Source organism: Telmatherina bonti, assembly GCF_933228915.1.
Source record: "Telmatherina bonti genome assembly, chromosome: 19".
Taxonomy (NCBI): Eukaryota; Metazoa; Chordata; class Actinopteri; order Atheriniformes; family Telmatherinidae; genus Telmatherina; species Telmatherina bonti.
Window position 1 is genome coordinate 3,831,708 of NC_136617.1, and position 20,165 is coordinate 3,851,872.

Here is a 20,165-nt window from a genome sequence, read left to right on the forward strand (position 1 = left end):
TGCGGTGTTTTGGGGAGGTGGGGGCTGCAGGTGGAAAGTTTCACTTTATTTACTTTTGTTGGGATCCTCGTCAGCTGCAGCAGTAAAACATCTCCATGTAAAAACATAAACATATAAAAACATGACCGGAAACTAACTCCATCAACAATCCAGATTCTCCTTCCTGCAGTTTATGTAAACATGCAAACGTTTACTCTGGATTTATTTCAATATTTCACATTAAACTAATCTTCAGACAAAATGTTTGGGTTTCATTTTGTTTTAATGAGAGAACTTCAGCAGGTAAATCATTTAGATCAGAACGCTGGTATAACGCCGAGATCTGTATATCGGACTGGGTCCAGTTGGGACTGGTCCAGGAAGAACCACGTGAAACCTTAATTATTCTAAAATTATTCTGTGCCTAGGAGAGTTATTCCATGTCTGGGGGAGTTATTCTGCATCTGGGAGAGTTATTCTGCATCTGGGGGAGTTATTCTGTGTTTGTGGGAGTTATTCTGCGTCTGGGGGAGTGATTCTGCGTCTGGGGGAGTTATTCTGTGTCTGGGGGAGCTATTCCATGTCTGGGAAAGTTATTCCGTGTCTGGGAGAGTTATTCCATGTCTGGGAGAGTTATTCTGTGTCTGGGGGAGCTATTCCGTGTCTGGGAAAGTTATTCCGTGTCTGGGAGAGTTATTCCATGTCTGGGAGAGTTATTCCGTGTCTGGGGGAGTTATTCCGTGTCTGGGAGAGTTATTCCGTGTCTGGGAGAGTTATTCCGTGCCTGGGAGAGTTATTCCGGGTCTGGGGGAGTTATTCTGTGTCTGGGGGAGTTATTCCGGGTCTGGGGGAGTTATACCGTATTTGGGGGAGTTATTCTGCGTCTGGGGGAGTTATTCCATGTGTGGGGGAGTTATTCTGCATCTGGGGGAGTTATTCTGTAACTGGGAGTTATTCTGCATCTGGGGGAGTTATTCTGTATCTGGGAGAGTTATTCCGTGTCTGGGAGAGTTATTCCGTGCCTGGGAGAGTTATTCCGTGTCTGGGAGAGTTATTCTGAATCTAGGGGAATTATTCTGTGTTTGGGGGAGTTATTCTGTGTTTGGGGGAGTTATTCTGCATCTGGGGGAGCTATTCCGTGTCTGGGAAAGTTATTCCGTGTCTAGGAGAGTTATTCCGTGTCTGGGAGAGTTATTCCATGTCTGGGGGTGTTATTCCATGTCTGGGGGTGTTATTCTGAATCTAGGGGAATTATTCTGTGTTTGGGGGAGTTATTCTGTGTTTGGGGGAGTTATTCTGCGTCTGGGGGAGTTATTCTGTGTCTGGGGGAGCTATTCCGTGTCTGGGAAAGTTATTCCGTGTCTAGGAGAGTTATTCCGTGTCTGGGAGAGTTATTCCATGTCTGGGGGTGTTATTCTGCATCTAGGGGAATTATTCTGTGTTTGGGGGAGTTATTCTGTGTTTGGGGGAGTTATTCTGCGTCTGGGGGAGTTATTCTGTGTCTGGGGGAGCTATTCCGTGTCTGGGAAAGTTATTCCGTGTCTGGGAGAGTTATTCCGTGTCTGGGAGAGTTATTCCGGGTCTGGGGGAGTTATTCCGTGTTTGGGGGAGTTATTCCGTGTTTGGGGGAGTTATTCTGTCTGGGGGAGTTATTCTGTCTGGGGGAGTTATTCTGTGTCTGGGAGAGTTATTCTGCGTCTGGGGGAGTTATTCTGTGTCTGGGGGAGTTATTCCGTGTCTGGGAGAGTTATTCCGTGTCTGGGAGAGTTATTCCATGTCTGGGGGTGTTATTCTGCATCTAGGGGAATTATTCTGTGTTTGGGGGAGTTATTCTGTGTTTGGGGGAGTTATTCTGCGTCTGGGGGAGTTATTCTGTGTCTGGGGGAGCTATTCCGTGTCTGGGAAAGTTATTCCGTGTCTGGGAGAGTTATTCCGTGTCTGGGAGAGTTATTCCGGGTCTGGGGGAGTTATTCCGTGTTTGGGGGAGTTATTCCGTGTTTGGGGAGTTATTCTGTCTGGGGGAGTTATTCTGTCTGGGGGAGTTATTCTGTGTCTGGGAGAGTTATTCTGCGTCTGGGGGAGTTATTCAGTGTCTGGGAGTGTTATTCTGTGTTTGGGGGAGCTATTCCGTGTCTGGGAAAGTTATTCCGTGTCTGGGGGAGTTATTCCGCATCTGGGGGAGTTATTCCGTATCTGGGAGAGTTATTCCATATCTGGGAGAGTTATTCCGTGTCTGGGGGAGTTATTCCATGTCTGGGGGTGTTATTCCGGGTCTGGGGGAGTTATTCCATGTCTGGGGGTGTTATTCCGGGTCTGGGGGAGTTATACCGTATTTGGGGGAGTTATTCTGCGTCTGGGGGAGTTATTCCATGTGTGGGGGAGTTATTCCATGTCTGGGGGTGTTATTCTGAATCTAGGGGAATTATTCTGTGTTTGGGGGAGTTATTCTGTGTTTGGGGGAGTTATTCTGCGTCTGGGGGAGTTATTCTGTGTCTGGGGGAGCTATTCCGTGTCTGGGAAAGTTATTCCGTGTCTAGGAGAGTTATTCCGTGTCTGGGAGAGTTATTCCATGTCTGGGGGTGTTATTCTGCATCTAGGGGAATTATTCTGTGTTTGGGGGAGTTATTCTGTGTTTGGGGGAGTTATTCTGCGTCTGGGGGAGTTATTCTGTGTCTGGGGGAGCTATTCCGTGTCTGGGAAAGTTATTCCGTGTCTGGGAGAGTTATTCCGTGTCTGGGAGAGTTATTCCGGGTCTGGGGGAGTTATTCCGTGTTTGGGGGAGTTATTCCGTGTTTGGGGGAGTTATTCTGTCTGGGGGAGTTATTCTGTCTGGGGGAGTTATTCTGTGTCTGGGAGAGTTATTCTGCGTCTGGGGGAGTTATTCTGTGTCTGGGGGAGTTATTCCGTGTCTGGGAGAGTTATTCCGTGTCTGGGAGAGTTATTCCATGTCTGGGGGTGTTATTCTGCATCTAGGGGAATTATTCTGTGTTTGGGGGAGTTATTCTGTGTTTGGGGGAGTTATTCTGCGTCTGGGGGAGTTATTCTGTGTCTGGGGGAGCTATTCCGTGTCTGGGAAAGTTATTCCGTGTCTGGGAGAGTTATTCCGTGTCTGGGAGAGTTATTCCGGGTCTGGGGGAGTTATTCCGTGTTTGGGGGAGTTATTCCGTGTTTGGGGAGTTATTCTGTCTGGGGGAGTTATTCTGTCTGGGGGAGTTATTCTGTGTCTGGGAGAGTTATTCTGCGTCTGGGGGAGTTATTCAGTGTCTGGGAGTGTTATTCTGTGTTTGGGGGAGCTATTCCGTGTCTGGGAAAGTTATTCCGTGTCTGGGGGAGTTATTCCGCATCTGGGGGAGTTATTCCGTATCTGGGAGAGTTATTCCATATCTGGGAGAGTTATTCCGTGTCTGGGGGAGTTATTCCATGTCTGGGGGTGTTATTCCGGGTCTGGGGGAGTTATTCCATGTCTGGGGGTGTTATTCCGGGTCTGGGGGAGTTATACCGTATTTGGGGGAGTTATTCTGCGTCTGGGGGAGTTATTCCATGTGTGGGGGAGTTATTCTGCGTCTGGGGGAGTTATTCTGTAACTGGGAGTTATTCTGCATCTGGGGGAGTTATTCCGTATCTGGGAGAGTTATTCCGTGTCTGGGAGAGTTATTCCGTGCCTGGGGGAGCTGTTCCGTGTCTGGGAAAGTTATTCCGTGTCTGGGAGAGTTATTCCGTGTCTGGGAGAGTTATTCCGTGTTTGGGGGAGTTATTCCGTGTTTGGGGGAGTTATTCTGTGTTTGGGGGAGTTATTCTGTCTGGGGGAGTTATTCTGTGTCTGGGAGAGTTATTCTGCGTCTGGGGGAGTTATTCTGCGTCTGGGGAAGTTATTCTGCATCTGGGGGAGTTATTCTGCGTCTGGGGGAGCTATTCCGTGTTTGGGAAAGTTATTCCGTGTCTGGGAGAGTTATTCCGTGTCTGGGAGAGTTATTCCGTGTTTGGGGGAGTTATTCCGTGTTTGGGGGAGTTATTCTGTGTTTGGGGGAATTATTCTGTCTGGGGGAGTTATTCTGTGTCTGGGAGAGTTATTCTGCGTCTGGGGGAGTTATTCTGCGTCTGGGGAAGTTATTCTGCGTATGGGGGAGTTATTCAGTGTCTGGGAGTGTTATTATGTGTTTGGGGGAGCTATTCCGTGTCTGGGAAAGTTATTCCGTGTCTGGGGGAGTTATTCTGTCTGGGGGAGTTATTCTGTGTCTGGGAGAGTTATTCTGCGTCTGGGGGAGTTATTCTGCGTCTGGGGAAGTTATTCTGCGTCTGGGGGAGTTATTCAGTGTCTGGGAGTGTTATTCTGTGTTTGGGGGAGCTATTCCGTGTCTGGCAAAGTTATTCCATGTCTGGGAGAGTTATCCCGGGTCTGGGGGAGTTATTCCATGTCTGGGAGAGCTATTCTGCGTCTGGGGGAGTTATTCTGTGTTTGGGGGGGGGGGGGGGGGGGGGGGGGGGTTATTCCGCATCTGGGGGAGTTATTCCGCATCTGGGGGAGTTATTCCGTATCTGGGAGAGTTATTCCATATCTGGGAGAGTTATTCCGTGTCTGGGGGAGTTATTCCATGTCTGGGGGAGTTATTCTGCGTCTGGGGGAGTTATTCCATGTGTGGGGGAGTTATTCTGCGTCTGGGGGAGTTATTCTGTAACTGGGAGTTATTCTGCATCTGGGGGAGTTATTCCGTATCTGGGAGAGTTATTCCGTGTCTGGGAGAGTTATTCCGTGCCTGGGGGAGCTGTTCCGTGTCTGGGAAAGTTATTCCGTGTCTGGGAGAGTTATTCCGTGTCTGGGAGAGTTATTCCGTGTTTGGGGGAGTTATTCCGTGTTTGGGGGAGTTATTCTGTGTTTGGGGGAGTTATTCTGTCTGGGGGAGTTATTCTGTGTCTGGGAGAGTTATTCTGCGTCTGGGGGAGTTATTCTGCGTCTGGGGAAGTTATTCTGCATCTGGGGGAGTTATTCTGCGTCTGGGGGAGCTATTCCGTGTTTGGGAAAGTTATTCCATGTCTGGGAGAGTTATTCCGGGTCTGGGGGAGTTATTCCGTGTTTGGGGGAGTTATTCCGTGTTTGGGGAAGTTATTCTGCGTCTGGGGGAGTTATTCCGTGTCTGGGGGAGTTATTCTGTGTTTGGGGGAGTTATTCTGTCTGGGGGAGTTATTCTGTGTCTGGGAGAGTTATTCTGCGTCTGGGGGAGTTATTCTGCGTCTGGGGAAGCTATTCTGCGTCTGGGGGAGTTATTCAGTGTCTGGGAGTGTTATTCTGTGTTTGGGGGAGCTATTCCGTGTCTGGGAAAGTTATTCCGTGTCTGGGGGAGTTATTCTGTCTGGGGGAGTTATTCTGTGTCTGGGAGAGTTATTCTGCGTCTGGGGGAGTTATTCTGCGTCTGGGGAAGTTATTCTGCGTCTGGGGGAGTTATTCTGCGTCTGGGGAAGTTATTCTGCGTCTGGGGGAGTCATTCAGTGTCTGGGAGTGTTATACTGTGTTTGGGGTAGTTATTCTGTCTGGGGGAGTTATTCTGCGCCTCGGGGTTATTCCGCGTCTGGGGGAGTTATTCTGCGTCTGGGGGAGTTATTCCGTGTGTGGGGGAGTTATTCCGCATCTGGGGGAGTTATTCTGTGTCTGGGGGAGTTATTCCGCATCTGGGGGAGTTATTCCGCATCTGGGGGAGTTATTCTGCGTCTGGGGGTTATTCTGTGTCTGGGGGAGTTATTTTGCATCTGGGGAAGTTATTCTGCATCTGGGGAAGTTATTCTGCGTCTTGGGGAGTCATTCAGTGTCTGGGAGTGTTATACTGTGTTTGGGGTAGTTATTCTGTCTGGGGGCTTTATTCTGCGCCTGGGGGTTATTCCGCGTCTGGGGGAGTTATTCTGCGTCTGGGGGAGTTATTCCGTGTGTGGGGGAGTTATTCCGCATCTGGGGGAGTTATTCTGTGTCTGGGGGAGTTATTCCGCATCTGGGGGAGTTATTCCGCATCTGGGGGAGTTATTCTGCGTCTGGGGGTTATTCTGTGTCTGGGGGAGTTATTTTGCATCTGGGGAAGTTATTTTGCATCTGGGGGAGTTATTCCGTGTCTGGGAAAGTTATTCCGTGTCTGGGGGAGTTATTCTGTCTGGGGGAGTTATTCCATGTCTGGGGGAGTTATTCTGCATCTGAGAGTTATTCCGTGTCTGGGGGAGTTATTCTGCGTCTGGGAGAGTTATTTTGCATCTGGGGGAGTTATTCTGCATCTGAGGGAGTTATTCCGTGTCTGGGGGAGTTATTCCGTGTCTGGGGGAGTTATTCTGCATCTGAGAGTTATTCTGTGTTTGGGGGAGTTATTCCGTGTCTGGGAAAGTTATTCCGTGTCTGGGGGAGTTATTCCGTGTTTGGGGAAGTTGTTCTGTGTCTGGGGGAGTTATTCTGTGTTTGGGGAAGTTATTCTGCGTCTGGGGGAGTTATTCCGTGTGTGGGGGAGTTATTCTGTCTGCGGGAGTTATTCTGTGTCTGGGAGAGTTATTCTGCGTCTGGGGGAGTTATTCTGCGTCTGGGGAAGCTATTCTGCGTCTGGGGGAGTTATTCAGTGTCTGGGAGTGTTATTCTGTGTTTGGGGGAGCTATTCCGTGTCTGGGAAAGTTATTCCGTGTCTGGGGGAGTTATTCTGTCTGGGGGAGTTATTCTGTGTCTGGGAGAGTTATTCTGCGTCTGGGGGAGTTATTCTGCGTCTGGGGAAGTTATTCTGCGTCTGGGGGAGTTATTCTGCGTCTGGGGAAGTTATTCTGCGTCTGGGGGAGTCATTCAGTGTCTGGGAGTGTTATACTGTGTTTGGGGTAGTTATTCTGTCTGGGGGAGTTATTCTGCGCCTGGGGGTTATTCCGCGTCTGGGGGAGTTATTCTGCGTCTGGGGGAGTTATTCCGTGTGTGGGGGAGTTATTCCGCATCTTGGGGAGTTATTCTGTGTCTGGGGGAGTTATTCCGCATCTGGGGGAGTTATTCCGCATCTGGGGGAGTTATTCTGCGTCTGGGGGTTATTCTGTGTCTGGGGGAGTTATTTTGCATCTGGGGAAGTTATTCTGCATCTGGGGAAGTTATTCTGCGTCTGGGGGAGTCATTCAGTGTCTGGGAGTGTTATACTGTGTTTGGGGTAGTTATTCTGTCTGGGGGCTTTATTCTGCGCCTGGGGGTTATTCCGCGTCTGGGGGAGTTATTCTGTGTCTGGGGGAGTTATTCCGTGTGTGGGGGAGTTATTCCGCATCTGGGGGAGTTATTCTGTGTCTGGGGGAGTTATTCCGCATCTGGGGGAGTTATTCCGCATCTGGGGGAGTTATTCTGCGTCTGGGGGTTATTCTGTGTCTGGGGGAGTTATTTTGCATCTGGGGAAGTTATTTTGCATCTGGGGGAGTTATTCTGTGTCTGGGGGAGTTATTCCGCATCTGGGAGAGTTATTCTGTGTTTGGGGGAGTTATTCCGTGTGTGGGGGAGTTATTCCGCGTCTGGGGGAGTTATTCCGTCGTGTGTGGGGGAGTTATTCCGCATCTGGGGGAGTTATTCCGTGTCTGGGAAAGTTATTCCGTGTCTGGGGGAGTTATTCTGTCTGGGGGAGTTATTCCATGTCTGGGGGAGTTATTCTGCATCTGAGAGTTATTCCGCGTCTGGGGGAGTTATTCTGCGTCTGGGAGAGTTATTTTGCATCTGGGGGAGTTATTCTGCATCTGAGGGAGTTATTCCGTGTCTGGGGGAGTTATTCCGTGTCTGGGGGAGTTATTCTGCATCTGAGAGTTATTCTGTGTTTGGGGGAGTTATTCCGTGTCTGGGAAAGTTATTCCGTGTCTGGGGGAGTTATTCCGTGTTTGGGGAAGTTGTTCTGTGTCTGGGGGAGTTATTCTGTGTTTGGGGAAGTTATTCTGCGTCTGGGGGAGTTATTCCGTGTGTGGGGGAGTTATTCCGCATCTGGGGGAGTTATTCTGTGTCTGGGGGAGTTATTCCGTGTCTGGGAAAGGTATTCCGTGTCTGGGGGAGTTATTCCGTGTCTGGGGAAGTTGTTCTGTGTCTGGGAGAGTTATTCCGCATCTGGGGGAGTTATTCTGCGTCTGGGGAGTTATTCTGCGTCTGGGAGAGTTATTCTGTGTCTGGGAGAGTTATTCTGCGTCTGGGGGAGTTATTCTGCATCTGAGGGAGTTATTCCGTGTCTGGGGGGAGTTATTCTGCATCTGAGAGTTATTCTGCATCTGGGGGAGAGTTATTCCGTGTGTGGGGGAGTTATTCCGCGTCTGGGGGAGTTATTCTGCGTCTGGGAGAGTTATTTTGCATCTGGGGGAGTTATTCTGCATCTGAGGGAGTTATTCTGCATCTGAGGGAGTTATTCCGCATCTGGGGGAGTTATTCTGCATCTGAGAGTTATTCTGCATCTGGGGGAGAGTTATTCTGCATCTGAGGGAGTTATTCCGCATCTGGGGGAGTTATTCTGCATCTGAGAGTTATTCTGCATCTGGGGAGAGTTATTCTGTGTTTGAGGGAGTTATTCCGTGTCTGGGAAAGTTATTCCGTGTCTGGGGGAGTTATTCCGTGTGTGGGGGAGTTATTCCGCATCTGGGGGAGTTATTCTGCATCTGAGGGAGTTATTCCGTGTCTGGGGGAGTTTTTCCGTGTCTGGGGGAGTTATTCTGCATCTGAGAGTTATTCTGTGTTTGGGGGAGTTATTCCGTGTCTGGGAAAGTTATTCCGTGTCTGGGGGAGTTATTCCGTGTTTGGGGAAGTTGTTCTGCGTCTGGGGAGTTATTCTGTGTTTGGGAAGTTATTCTGCGTCTGGGGGAGTTATTCCGTGTCTGGGGGAGTTATTCTGTGTTTGGGGTGTTATTCTGTCTGGGGGAGTTATTCTGTGTTTGGCGAAGTTATTCTGCGTCTGGGGGAGTTATTCCGTGTCTGGGGGAGTTATTCTGTGTTTGGGGTGTTATTCTGTCTGGGGGAGTTATTCCGTGTGTGGGGGAGTTATTCCGCGTCTGGGGAGTTATTCTGCGTCTGGGGGAGTTATTCCGTGTGTGGGGTGTTATTCTGTCTGGGGAGTTATTCTGCGTCTGGGGGAGTTATTCCGTGTGTGGGGGAGTTATTCCACATCTGGGGGAGTTATTCTGTGTCTGGGGGAGTTATTCTGTGTTTGGGGGAGTTATTCTGTCTGGGAAAGTTATTCTGCGTCTGGGGGAGTTATTCCGTGTGTGGGGGAGTTATTCCGCATCTGGGGGAGTTATTCTGTGTCTGGGGGAGTTATTCCGTGTCTGGGAAAGTTTTTCCGTGTCTGGGGGAGTTATTCCGTGTCTGGGGAAGTTGTTCTGCGTCTGGGAGAGTTATTCCGCATCTGGGGGAGTTATTCTGCGTCTGGGGGAGTTATTCTGCGTCTGGGAGAGTTATTCTGTGTCTGGGAGAGTTATTCTGCGTCTGGGGGAGTTATTCTGCATCTGAGGGAGTTATTCCGTGTCTGGGGGAGTTATTCCGCATCTGGGGGAGTTATTCTGCGTCTGGGGGAGTTATTCTGCGTCTGGGAGAGTTATTCTGTGTCTGGGAGAGTTATTCTGCGTCTGGGGAGTTATTCTGCATCTGAGGGAGTTATTCCGTGTCTGGGGGAGTTATTCTGCATCTGAGAGTTATTCTGCATCTGGGGGAGAGTTATTCCGTGTGTGGGGGAGTTATTCCGCGTCTGGGGGAGTTATTCTGCGTCTGGGAGAGTTATTTTGCATCTGGGGGAGTTATTCTGCATCTGAGGGAGTTATTCTGCATCTGAGGGAGTTATTCCGCATCTGGGGGAGTTATTCTGCATCTGAGAGTTATTCTGCATCTGGGGGAGAGTTATTCTGTGTTTGAGGGAGTTATTCCGTGTCTGGGAAAGTTATTCCGTGTCTGGGGGAGTTATTCCGTGTGTGGGGGAGTTATTCCGCATCTGGGGAGTTATTCTGTGTCTGGGTGAGTTATTCCGCATCTGGGGGAGTTATTCCGTATCTGGGAGAGTTATTCCGTATCTGGGAGACTTATTCTGTGTCTGGGAGAGTTATTCTGCATCTGAGAGTTATTCTGCATCTGAGAGTTATTCTGCATCTGAGAGTTATTCTGCATCTGGGGGAGTTATTCCGTGTCTGGGGAAGTTATTCCGCGTCTGGGGGAGTTATTCTGCGTCTGGGGGTTATTCTGTGTCTGGGGGAGTTATTTTGCATCTGGGGGAGTTATTCTGCATCTGGGGGAGTTATTCCGTGTCTGGGGGAGTTATTCTGTATCTGGGAGAGTTATTCTGCATCTGAGAGTTATTCTGCATCTGGGGGAGTTATTCTGTGTTTGGCGAAGTTATTCTGCGTCTGGGGGAGTTATTCCGTATCTGGGAGAGTTATTCCGTGTCTGGGAGAGTTATTCCGTGCCTGGGGAGCTGTTCCGTGTCTGGGAAAGTTATTCCGTGTCTGGGAGAGTTATTCCGTGTCTGGGAGAGTTATTCCGTGTTTGGGGAGTTATTCCGTGTTTGGGGGAGTTATTCTGTGTTTGGGGGAGTTATTCTGTCTGGGGGAGTTATTCTGTGTCTGGGAGAGTTATTCTGCGTCTGGGGGAGTTATTCTGCGTCTGGGGAAGTTATTCTGCATCTGGGGGAGTTATTCTGCGTCTGGGGGAGCTATTCCGCATCTGGGGGAGTTATTCTGTGTCTGGGGGAGTTATTCCGCATCTGGGGGAGTTATTCCGCATCTGGGGGAGTTATTCTGCGTCTGGGGGTTATTCTGTGTCTGGGGGAGTTATTTTGCATCTGGGGAAGTTATTCTGCATCTGGGGAAGTTATTCTGCGTCTTGGGGAGTCATTCAGTGTCTGGGAGTGTTATACTGTGTTTGGGGTAGTTATTCTGTCTGGGGGCTTTATTCTGCACCTGGGGGTTATTCCGCGTCTGGGGGAGTTATTCTGCGTCTGGGGGAGTTATTCCGTGTGTGGGGGAGTTATTCCGCATCTGGGGGAGTTATTCTGTGTCTGGGGGAGTTATTCCGCATCTGGGGGAGTTATTCCGCATCTGGGGGAGTTATTCTGCGTCTGGGGGTTATTCTGTGTCTGGGGGAGTTATTTTGCATCTGGGGAAGTTATTTTGCATCTGGGGGAGTTATTCTGTGTCTGGGGGAGTTATTCCGCATCTGGGAGAGTTATTCTGTGTTTGGGGGAGTTATTCCGTGTGTGGGGGAGTTATTCCGCGTCTGGGGGAGTTATTCCGTGTGTGGGGGAGTTATTCCGCATCTGGGGGAGTTATTCCGTGTCTGGGAAAGTTATTCCGTGTCTGGGGGAGTTATTCTGTCTGGGGGAGTTATTCCATGTCTGGGGGAGTTATTCTGCATCTGAGAGTTATTCCGCGTCTGGGGGAGTTATTCTGCGTCTGGGAGAGTTATTTTGCATCTGGGGGAGTTATTCTGCATCTGAGGGAGTTATTCCGTGTCTGGGGGAGTTATTCCGTGTCTGGGGGAGTTATTCTGCATCTGAGAGTTATTCTGTGTTTGGGGGAGTTATTCCGTGTCTGGGAAAGTTATTCCGTGTCTGGGGGAGTTATTCCGTGTTTGGGGAATTTGTTCTGTGTCTGGGGGAGTTATTCTGTGTTTGGGGAAGTTATTCTGCGTCTGGGGGAGTTATTCCGTGTGTGGGGGAGTTATTCCGCATCTGGGGGAGTTATTCTGTGTCTGGGGGAGTTATTCCGTGTCTGGGAAAGTTATTCCGTGTCTGGGGGAGTTATTCCGTGTTTGGGGAAGTTATTCTGCGTCTGGGGGAGTTATTCCGTGTCTGGGGGAGTTATTCTGTGTTTGGGGGAGTTATTCTGTCTGCGGGAGTTATTCTGTGTCTGGGAGAGTTATTCTGCGTCTGGGGGAGTTATTCTGCGTCTGGGGAAGCTATTCTGCGTCTGGGGGAGTTATTCAGTGTCTGGGAGTGTTATTCTGTGTTTGGGGGAGCTATTCCGTGTCTGGGAAAGTTATTCCGTGTCTGGGGGAGTTATTCTGTCTGGGGGAGTTATTCTGTGTCTGGGAGAGTTATTCTGCGTCTGGGGGAGTTATTCTGCGTCTGGGGAAGTTATTCTGCATCTGGGGGAGTTATTCTGCGTGTGGGGGAGTAATTCAGTGTCTGGGAGTGTTATACTGTGTTTGGGGTAGTTATTCTGTCTGGGGGAGTTATTCTGCGCCTGGGGGTTATTCCGCGTCTGGGGGAGTTATTCTGCGTCTGGGGGAGTTATTCCGTGTGTGGGGGAGTTATTCCGCATCTGGGGGAGTTATTCTGTGTCTGGGGGAGTTATTCCGCATCTGGGGGAGTTATTCCGCATCTGGGGGAGTTATTCTGCGTCTGGGGGTTATTCTGTGTCTGGGGGAGTTATTTTGCATCTGGGGAAGTTATTCTGCATCTGGGGAAGTTATTCTGCGTCTGGGGGAGTCATTCAGTGTCTGGGAGTGTTATACTGTGTTTGGGGTAGTTATTCTGTCTGGGGGCGTTATTCTGCGCCTGGGGGTTATTCCGCGTCTGGGGGAGTTATTCTGCGTCTGGGGGAGTTATTCTGTGTCTGGGAGAGTTATTCTGCGTCTGGGGGAGTTATTCTGCATCTGAGGGAGTTATTCCGTGTCTGGGGGAGTTATTCTGCATCTGAGAGTTATTCTGCATCTGGGGGAGAGTTATTCCGTGTGTGGGGGAGTTATTCCGCGTCTGGGGGAGTTATTCTGCGTCTGGGAGAGTTATTTTGCATCTGGGGGAGTTATTCTGCATCTGAGGGAGTTATTCTGCATCTGAGGGAGTTATTCCGCATCTGGGGGAGTTATTCTGCATCTGAGAGTTATTCTGCATCTGGGGGAGAGTTATTCTGCATCTGAGGGAGTTATTCCGCATCTGGGGGAGTTATTCTGCATCTGAGAGTTATTCTGCATCTGGGGGAGAGTTATTCTGTGTTTGAGGGAGTTATTCCGTGTCTGGGAAAGTTATTCCGTGTCTGGGGGAGTTATTCCGTGTGTGGGGGAGTTATTCCGCATCTGGGGGAGTTATTCTGCATCTGAGGGAGTTATTCCGTGTCTGGGGGAGTTATTCCGTGTCTGGGGGAGTTATTCTGCATCTGAGAGTTATTCTGTGTTTGGGGGAGTTATTCCGTGTCTGGGAAAGTTATTCCGTGTCTGGGGGAGTTATTCCGTGTTTGGGGAAGTTGTTCTGCGTCTGGGGGAGTTATTCTGTGTTTGGGGAAGTTATTCTGCGTCTGGGGGAGTTATTCCGTGTCTGGGGGAGTTATTCTGTGTTTGGGGTGTTATTCTGTCTGGGGGAGTTATTCTGTGTTTGGCGAAGTTATTCTGCGTCTGGGGGAGTTATTCCGTGTCTGGGGGAGTTATTCTGTGTTTGGGGTGTTATTCTGTCTGGGGGAGTTATTCCGTGTGTGGGGGAGTTATTCCGCGTCTGGGGGAGTTATTCTGCGTCTGGGGGAGTTATTCCGTGTGTGGGGTGTTATTCTGTCTGGGGGAGTTATTCTGCGTCTGGGGGAGTTATTCCGTGTGTGGGGGAGTTATTCCACATCTGGGGGAGTTATTCTGTGTCTGGGGGAGTTATTCTGTGTTTGGGGGAGTTATTCTGTCTGGGAAAGTTATTCTGCGTCTGGGGGAGTTATTCCGTGTGTGGGGGAGTTATTCCGCATCTGGGGGAGTTATTCTGTGTCTGGGGGAGTTATTCCGTGTCTGGGAAAGTTTTTCCGTGTCTGGGGGAGTTATTCCGTGTCTGGGGAAGTTGTTCTGCGTCTTGGGGAGTCATTCAGTGTCTGGGAGTGTTATACTGTGTTTGGGGTAGTTATTCTGTCTGGGGGCTTTATTCTGCGCCTGGGGGTTATTCCGCGTCTGGGGGAGTTATTCTGCGTCTGGGGGAGTTATTCCGTGTGTGGGGGAGTTATTCCGCATCTGGGGGAGTTATTCTGTGTCTGGGGGAGTTATTCTGCATCTGAGAGTTATTCTGCATCTGGGGGAGAGTTATTCTGTGTTTGAGGGAGTTATTCCGTGTCTGGGAAAGTTATTCCGTGTCTGGGGGAGTTATTCCGTGTGTGGGGGAGTTATTCCGCATCTGGGGGAGTTATTCTGCATCTGAGGGAGTTATTCCGTGTCTGGGGGAGTTATTCCGTGTCTGGGGGAGTTATTCTGCATCTGAGAGTTATTCTGTGTTTGGGGGAGTTATTCCGTGTCTGGGAAAGTTATTCCGTGTCTGGGGGAGTTATTCCGTGTTTGGGGAAGTTGTTCTGCGTCTGGGGGAGTTATTCTGTGTTTGGGGAAGTTATTCTGCGTCTGGGGGAGTTATTCCGTGTCTGGGGGAGTTATTCTGTGTTTGGGGTGTTATTCTGTCTGGGGGAGTTATTCTGTGTTTGGCGAAGTTATTCTGCGTCTGGGGGAGTTATTCCGTGTCTGGGGGAGTTATTCTGTGTTTGGGGTGTTATTCTGTCTGGGGGAGTTATTCCGTGTGTGGGGGAGTTATTCCGCGTCTGGGGGAGTTATTCTGCGTCTGGGGGAGTTATTCCGTGTGTGGGGTGTTATTCTGTCTGGGGGAGTTATTCTGCGTCTGGGGGAGTTATTCCGTGTGTGGGGGAGTTATTCCACATCTGGGGGAGTTATTCTGTGTCTGGGGGAGTTATTCTGTGTTTGGGGGAGTTATTCTGTCTGGGAAAGTTATTCTGCGTCTGGGGGAGTTATTCCGTGTGTGGGGGAGTTATTCCGCATCTGGGGGAGTTATTCTGTGTCTGGGGGAGTTATTCCGTGTCTGGGAAAGTTTTTCCGTGTCTGGGGGAGTTATTCCGTGTCTGGGGAAGTTGTTCTGCGTCTTGGGGAGTCATTCAGTGTCTGGGAGTGTTATACTGTGTTTGGGGTAGTTATTCTGTCTGGGGGCTTTATTCTGCGCCTGGGGGTTATTCCGCGTCTGGGGGAGTTATTCTGCGTCTGGGGGAGTTATTCCGTGTGTGGGGGAGTTATTCCGCATCTGGGGGAGTTATTCTGTGTCTGGGGGAGTTATTCCGCATCTGGGGGAGTTAGTCCGCATCTGGGGGAGTTATTCTGCGTCTGGGGGTTATTCTGTGTCTGGGGGAGTTATTTTGCATCTGGGGAAGTTATTTTGCATCTGGGGGAGTTATTCTGTGTCTGGGGGAGTTATTCCGCATCTGGGAGAGTTATTCTGTGTTTGGGGGAGTTATTCCGTGTGTGGGGGAGTTATTCCGCGTCTGGGGGAGTTATTCCGTGTGTGGGGGAGTTATTCCGCATCTGGGGGAGTTATTCCGTGTCTGGGAAAGTTATTCCGTGTCTGGGGGAGTTATTCTGTCTGGGGGAGTTATTCCATGTCTGGGGGAGTTATTCTGCATCTGAGAGTTATTCCGCGTCTGGGGGAGTTATTCTGCGTCTGGGAGAGTTATTTTGCATCTGGGGGAGTTATTCTGCATCTGAGGGAGTTATTCCGTGTCTGGGGGAGTTATTCCGTGTCTGGGGGAGTTATTCTGCATCTGAGAGTTATTCTGTGTTTGGGGGAGTTATTCCGTGTCTGGGAAAGTTATTCCGTGTCTGGGGGAGTTATTCCGTGTTTGGGGAAGTTGTTCTGTGTCTGGGGGAGTTATTCTGTGTTTGGGGAAGTTATTCTGCGTCTGGGGGAGTTATTCCGTGTGTGGGGGAGTTATTCTGTCTGCGGGAGTTATTCTGTGTCTGGGAGAGTTATTCTGCGTCTGGGGGAGTTATTCTGCGTCTGGGGAAGCTATTCTGCGTCTGGGGGAGTTATTCAGTGTCTGGGAGTGTTATTCTGTGTTTGGGGGAGCTATTCCGTGTCTGGGAAAGTTATTCCGTGTCTGGGGGAGTTATTCTGTCTGGGGGAGTTATTCTGTGTCTGGGAGAGTTATTCTGCGTCTGGGGGAGTTATTCTGCGTCTGGGGAAGTTATTCTGCGTCTGGGGGAGTTATTCTGCGTCTGGGGAAGTTATTCTGCGTCTGGGGGAGTCATTCAGTGTCTGGGAGTGTTATACTGTGTTTGGGGTAGTTATTCTGTCTGGGGGAGTTATTCTGCGCCTGGGGGTTATTCCGCGTCTGGGGGAGTTATTCTGCGTCTGGGGGAGTTATTCCGTGTGTGGGGCAGTTATTCCGCATCTGGGGGAGTTATTCTGTGTCTGGGGGAGTTATTCCGCATCTGGGGGAGTTATTCCGCATCTGGGGGAGTTATTCTGCGTCTGGGGGTTATTCTGTGTCTGGGGGAGTTATTTTGCATCTGGGGAAGTTATTCTGCATCTGGGGAAGTTATTCTGCGTCTGGGGGAGTCATTCAGTGTCTGGGAGTGTTATACTGTGTTTGGGGTAGTTATTCTGTCTGGGGGCTTTATTCTGCGCCTGGGGGTTATTCCGCGTCTGGGGGAGTTATTCTGCGTCTGGGGGAGTTATTCCGTGTGTGGGGGAGTTATTCCGCATCTGGGGGAGTTATTCTGTGTCTGGGGGAGTTATTCCGCATCTGGGGGAGTTATTCCGCATCTGGGGGAGTTATTCTGCGTCTGGGGGTTATTCTGTGTCTGGGGGAGTTATTTTGCATCTGGGGAAGTTATTTTGCATCTGGGGGAGTTATTCTGTGTCTGGGGGAGTTATTCCGCATCTGGGAGAGTTATTCTGTGTTTGGGGGAGTTATTCCGTGTGTGGGGGAGTTATTCCGCGTCTGGGGGAGTTATTCCGTGTGTGGGGGAGTTATTCCGCATCTGGGGGAGTTATTCCGTGTCTGGGAAAGTTATTCCGTGTCTGGGGGAGTTATTCTGTCTGGGGGAGTTATTCCATGTCTGGGGGAGTTATTCTGCATCTGAGAGTTATTCCGCGTCTGGGGGAGTTATTCTGCGTCTGGGAGAGTTATTTTGCATCTGGGGGAGTTATTCTGCATCTGAGGGAGTTATTCCGTGTCTGGGGGAGTTATTCCGTGTCTGGGGGAGTTATTCTGCATCTGAGAGTTATTCTGTGTTTGGGGGAGTTATTCCGTGTCTGGGAAAGTTATTCCGTGTCTGGGGGAGTTATTCCGTGTTTGGGGAAGTTGTTCTGTGTCTGGGGGAGTTATTCTGTGTTTGGGGAAGTTATTCTGCGTCTGGGGGAGTTATTCCGTGTGTGGGGGAGTTATTCCGCATCTGGGGGAGTTATTCTGTGTCTGGGGGAGTTATTCCGTGTCTGGGAAAGGTATTCCGTGTCTGGGGGAGTTATTCCGTGTCTGGGGAAGTTGTTCTGTGTCTGGGAGAGTTATTCCGCATCTGGGGGAGTTATTCTGCGTCTGGGGGAGTTATTCTGCGTCTGGGAGAGTTATTCTGTGTCTGGGAGAGTTATTCTGCGTCTGGGGGAGTTATTCTGCATCTGAGGGAGTTATTCCGTGTCTGGGGGAGTTATTCTGCATCTGAGAGTTATTCTGCATCTGGGGGAGAGTTATTCCGTGTGTGGGGGAGTTATTCCGCGTCTGGGGGAGTTATTCTGCGTCTGGGAGAGTTATTTTGCATCTGGGGGAGTTATTCTGCATCTGAGGGAGTTATTCTGCATCTGAGGGAGTTATTCCGCATCTGGGGGAGTTATTCTGCATCTGAGAGTTATTCTGCATCTGGGGGAGAGTTATTCTGCATCTGAGGGAGTTATTCCGCATCTGGGGGAGTTATTCTGCATCTGAGAGTTATTCTGCATCTGGGGGAGAGTTATTCTGTGTTTGAGGGAGTTATTCCGTGTCTGGGAAAGTTATTCCGTGTCTGGGGGAGTTATTCCGTGTGTGGGGGAGTTATTCCGCATCTGGGGGAGTTATTCTGCATCTGAGGGAGTTATTCCGTGTCTGGGGGAGTTATTCCGTGTCTGGGGGAGTTATTCTGCATCTGAGAGTTATTCTGTGTTTGGGGGAGTTATTCCGTGTCTGGGAAAGTTATTCCGTGTCTGGGGGAGTTATTCCGTGTTTGGGGAAGTTGTTCTGCGTCTGGGGGAGTTATTCTGTGTTTGGGGAAGTTATTCTGCGTCTGGGGGAGTTATTCCGTGTCTGGGGGAGTTATTCTGTGTTTGGGGTGTTATTCTGTCTGGGGGAGTTATTCTGTGTTTGGCGAAGTTATTCTGCGTCTGGGGGAGTTATTCCGTGTCTGGGGGAGTTATTCTGTGTTTGGGGTGTTATTCTGTCTGGGGGAGTTATTCCGTGTGTGGGGGAGTTATTCCACATCTGGGGGAGTTATTCTGTGTTTGGGGGAGTTATTCTGTGTTTGGGGGAGTTATTCTGTCTGGGAAAGTTATTCTGCGTCTGGGGGAGTTATTCCGTGTGTGGGGGAGTTATTCCGCATCTGGGGGAGTTATTCTGTGTCTGGGGGAGTTATTCCGTGTCTGGGAAAGTTTTTCCGTGTCTGGGGGAGTTATTCCGTGTCTGGGGAAGTTGTTCTGCGTCTGGGAGAGTTATTCCGCATCTGGGGGAGTTATTCTGCGTCTGGGGGAGTTATTCTGCGTCTGGGAGAGTTATTCTGTGTCTGGGAGAGTTATTCTGCGTCTGGGGGAGTTATTCTGCATCTGAGGGAGTTATTCCGTGTCTGGGGGAGTTATTCCGCATCTGGGGGAGTTATTCTGCGTCTGGGGGAGTTATTCTGCGTCTGGGAGAGTTATTCTGTGTCTGGGAGAGTTATTCTGCGTCTGGGGGAGTTATTCTGCATCTGAGGGAGTTATTCCGTGTCTGGGGGAGTTATTCTGCATCTGAGAGTTATTCTGCATCTGGGGGAGAGTTATTCCGTGTGTGGGGGAGTTATTCCGCGTCTGGGGGAGTTATTCTGCGTCTGGGAGAGTTATTTTGCATCTGGGGGAGTTATTCTGCATCTGAGGGAGTTATTCTGCATCTGAGGGAGTTATTCCGCATCTGGGGGAGTTATTCTGCATCTGAGAGTTATTCTGCATCTGGGGGAGAGTTATTCTGTGTTTGAGGGAGTTATTCCGTGTCTGGGAAAGTTAATCCGTGTCTGGGGGAGTTATTCCGTGTGTGGGGGAGTTATTCCGCATCTGGGGGAGTTATTCTGTGTCTGGGTGAGTTATTCCGCATCTGGGGGAGTTATTCCGTATCTGGGAGAGTTATTCCGTATCTGGGAGACTTATTCTGTGTCTGGGAGAGTTATTCTGCATCTGAGAGTTATTCTGCATCTGAGAGTTATTCTGCATCTGAGAGTTATTCTGCATCTGGGGGAGTTATTCCGTGTCTGGGGAAGTTATTCCGCGTCTGGGGGAGTTATTCTGCGTCTGGGGGTTATTCTGTGTCTGGGGGAGTTATTTTGCATCTGGGGGAGTTATTCTGCATCTGGGGGAGTTATTCCGTGTCTGGGGGAGTTATTCTGTATCTGGGAGAGTTATTCTGCATCTGAGAGTTATTCTGCATCTGGGGGAGTTTTTCTGTGTTTGGCGAAGTTATTCTGCGTCTGGGGGAGTTATTCCGTATCTGGGAGAGTTATTCCGTGTCTGGGAGAGTTATTCCGTGCCTGGGGGAGCTGTTCCGTGTCTGGGAAAGTTATTCCGTGTCTGGGAGAGTTATTCCGTGTCTGGGAGAGTTATTCTGTGTTTGGGGGAGTTATTCCGTGTTTGGGGGAGTTATTCTGTGTTTGGGGGAGTTATTCTGTCTGGGGGAGTTATTCTGTGTCTGGGAGAGTTATTCTGCGTCTGGGGGAGTTATTCTGCGTCTGGGGAAGTTATTCTGCATCTGGGGGAGTTATTCTGCGTCTGGGGGAGCTATTCCGCATCTGGGGGAGTTATTCTGTGTCTGGGGGAGTTATTCCGCATCTGGGGGAGTTATTCCGCATCTGGGGGAGTTATTCTGCGTCTGGGGGTTATTCTGTGTCTGGGGGAGTTATTTTGCATCTGGGGAAGTTATTCTGCATCTGGGGAAGTTATTCTGCGTCTTGGGGAGTCATTCAGTGTCTGGGAGTGTTATACTGTGTTTGGGGTAGTTATTCTGTCTGGGGGCTTTATTCTGCGCCTGGGGGTTATTCCGCGTCTGGGGGAGTTATTCTGCGTCTGGGGGAGTTATTCCGTGTGTGGGGGAGTTATTCCGCATCTGGGGGAGTTATTCTGTGTCTGGGGGAGTTATTCCGCATCTGGGGGAGTTATTCCGCATCTGGGGGAGTTATTCTGCGTCTGGGGGTTATTCTGTGTCTGGGGGAGTTATTTTGCATCTGGGGAAGTTATTTTGCATCTGGGGGAGTT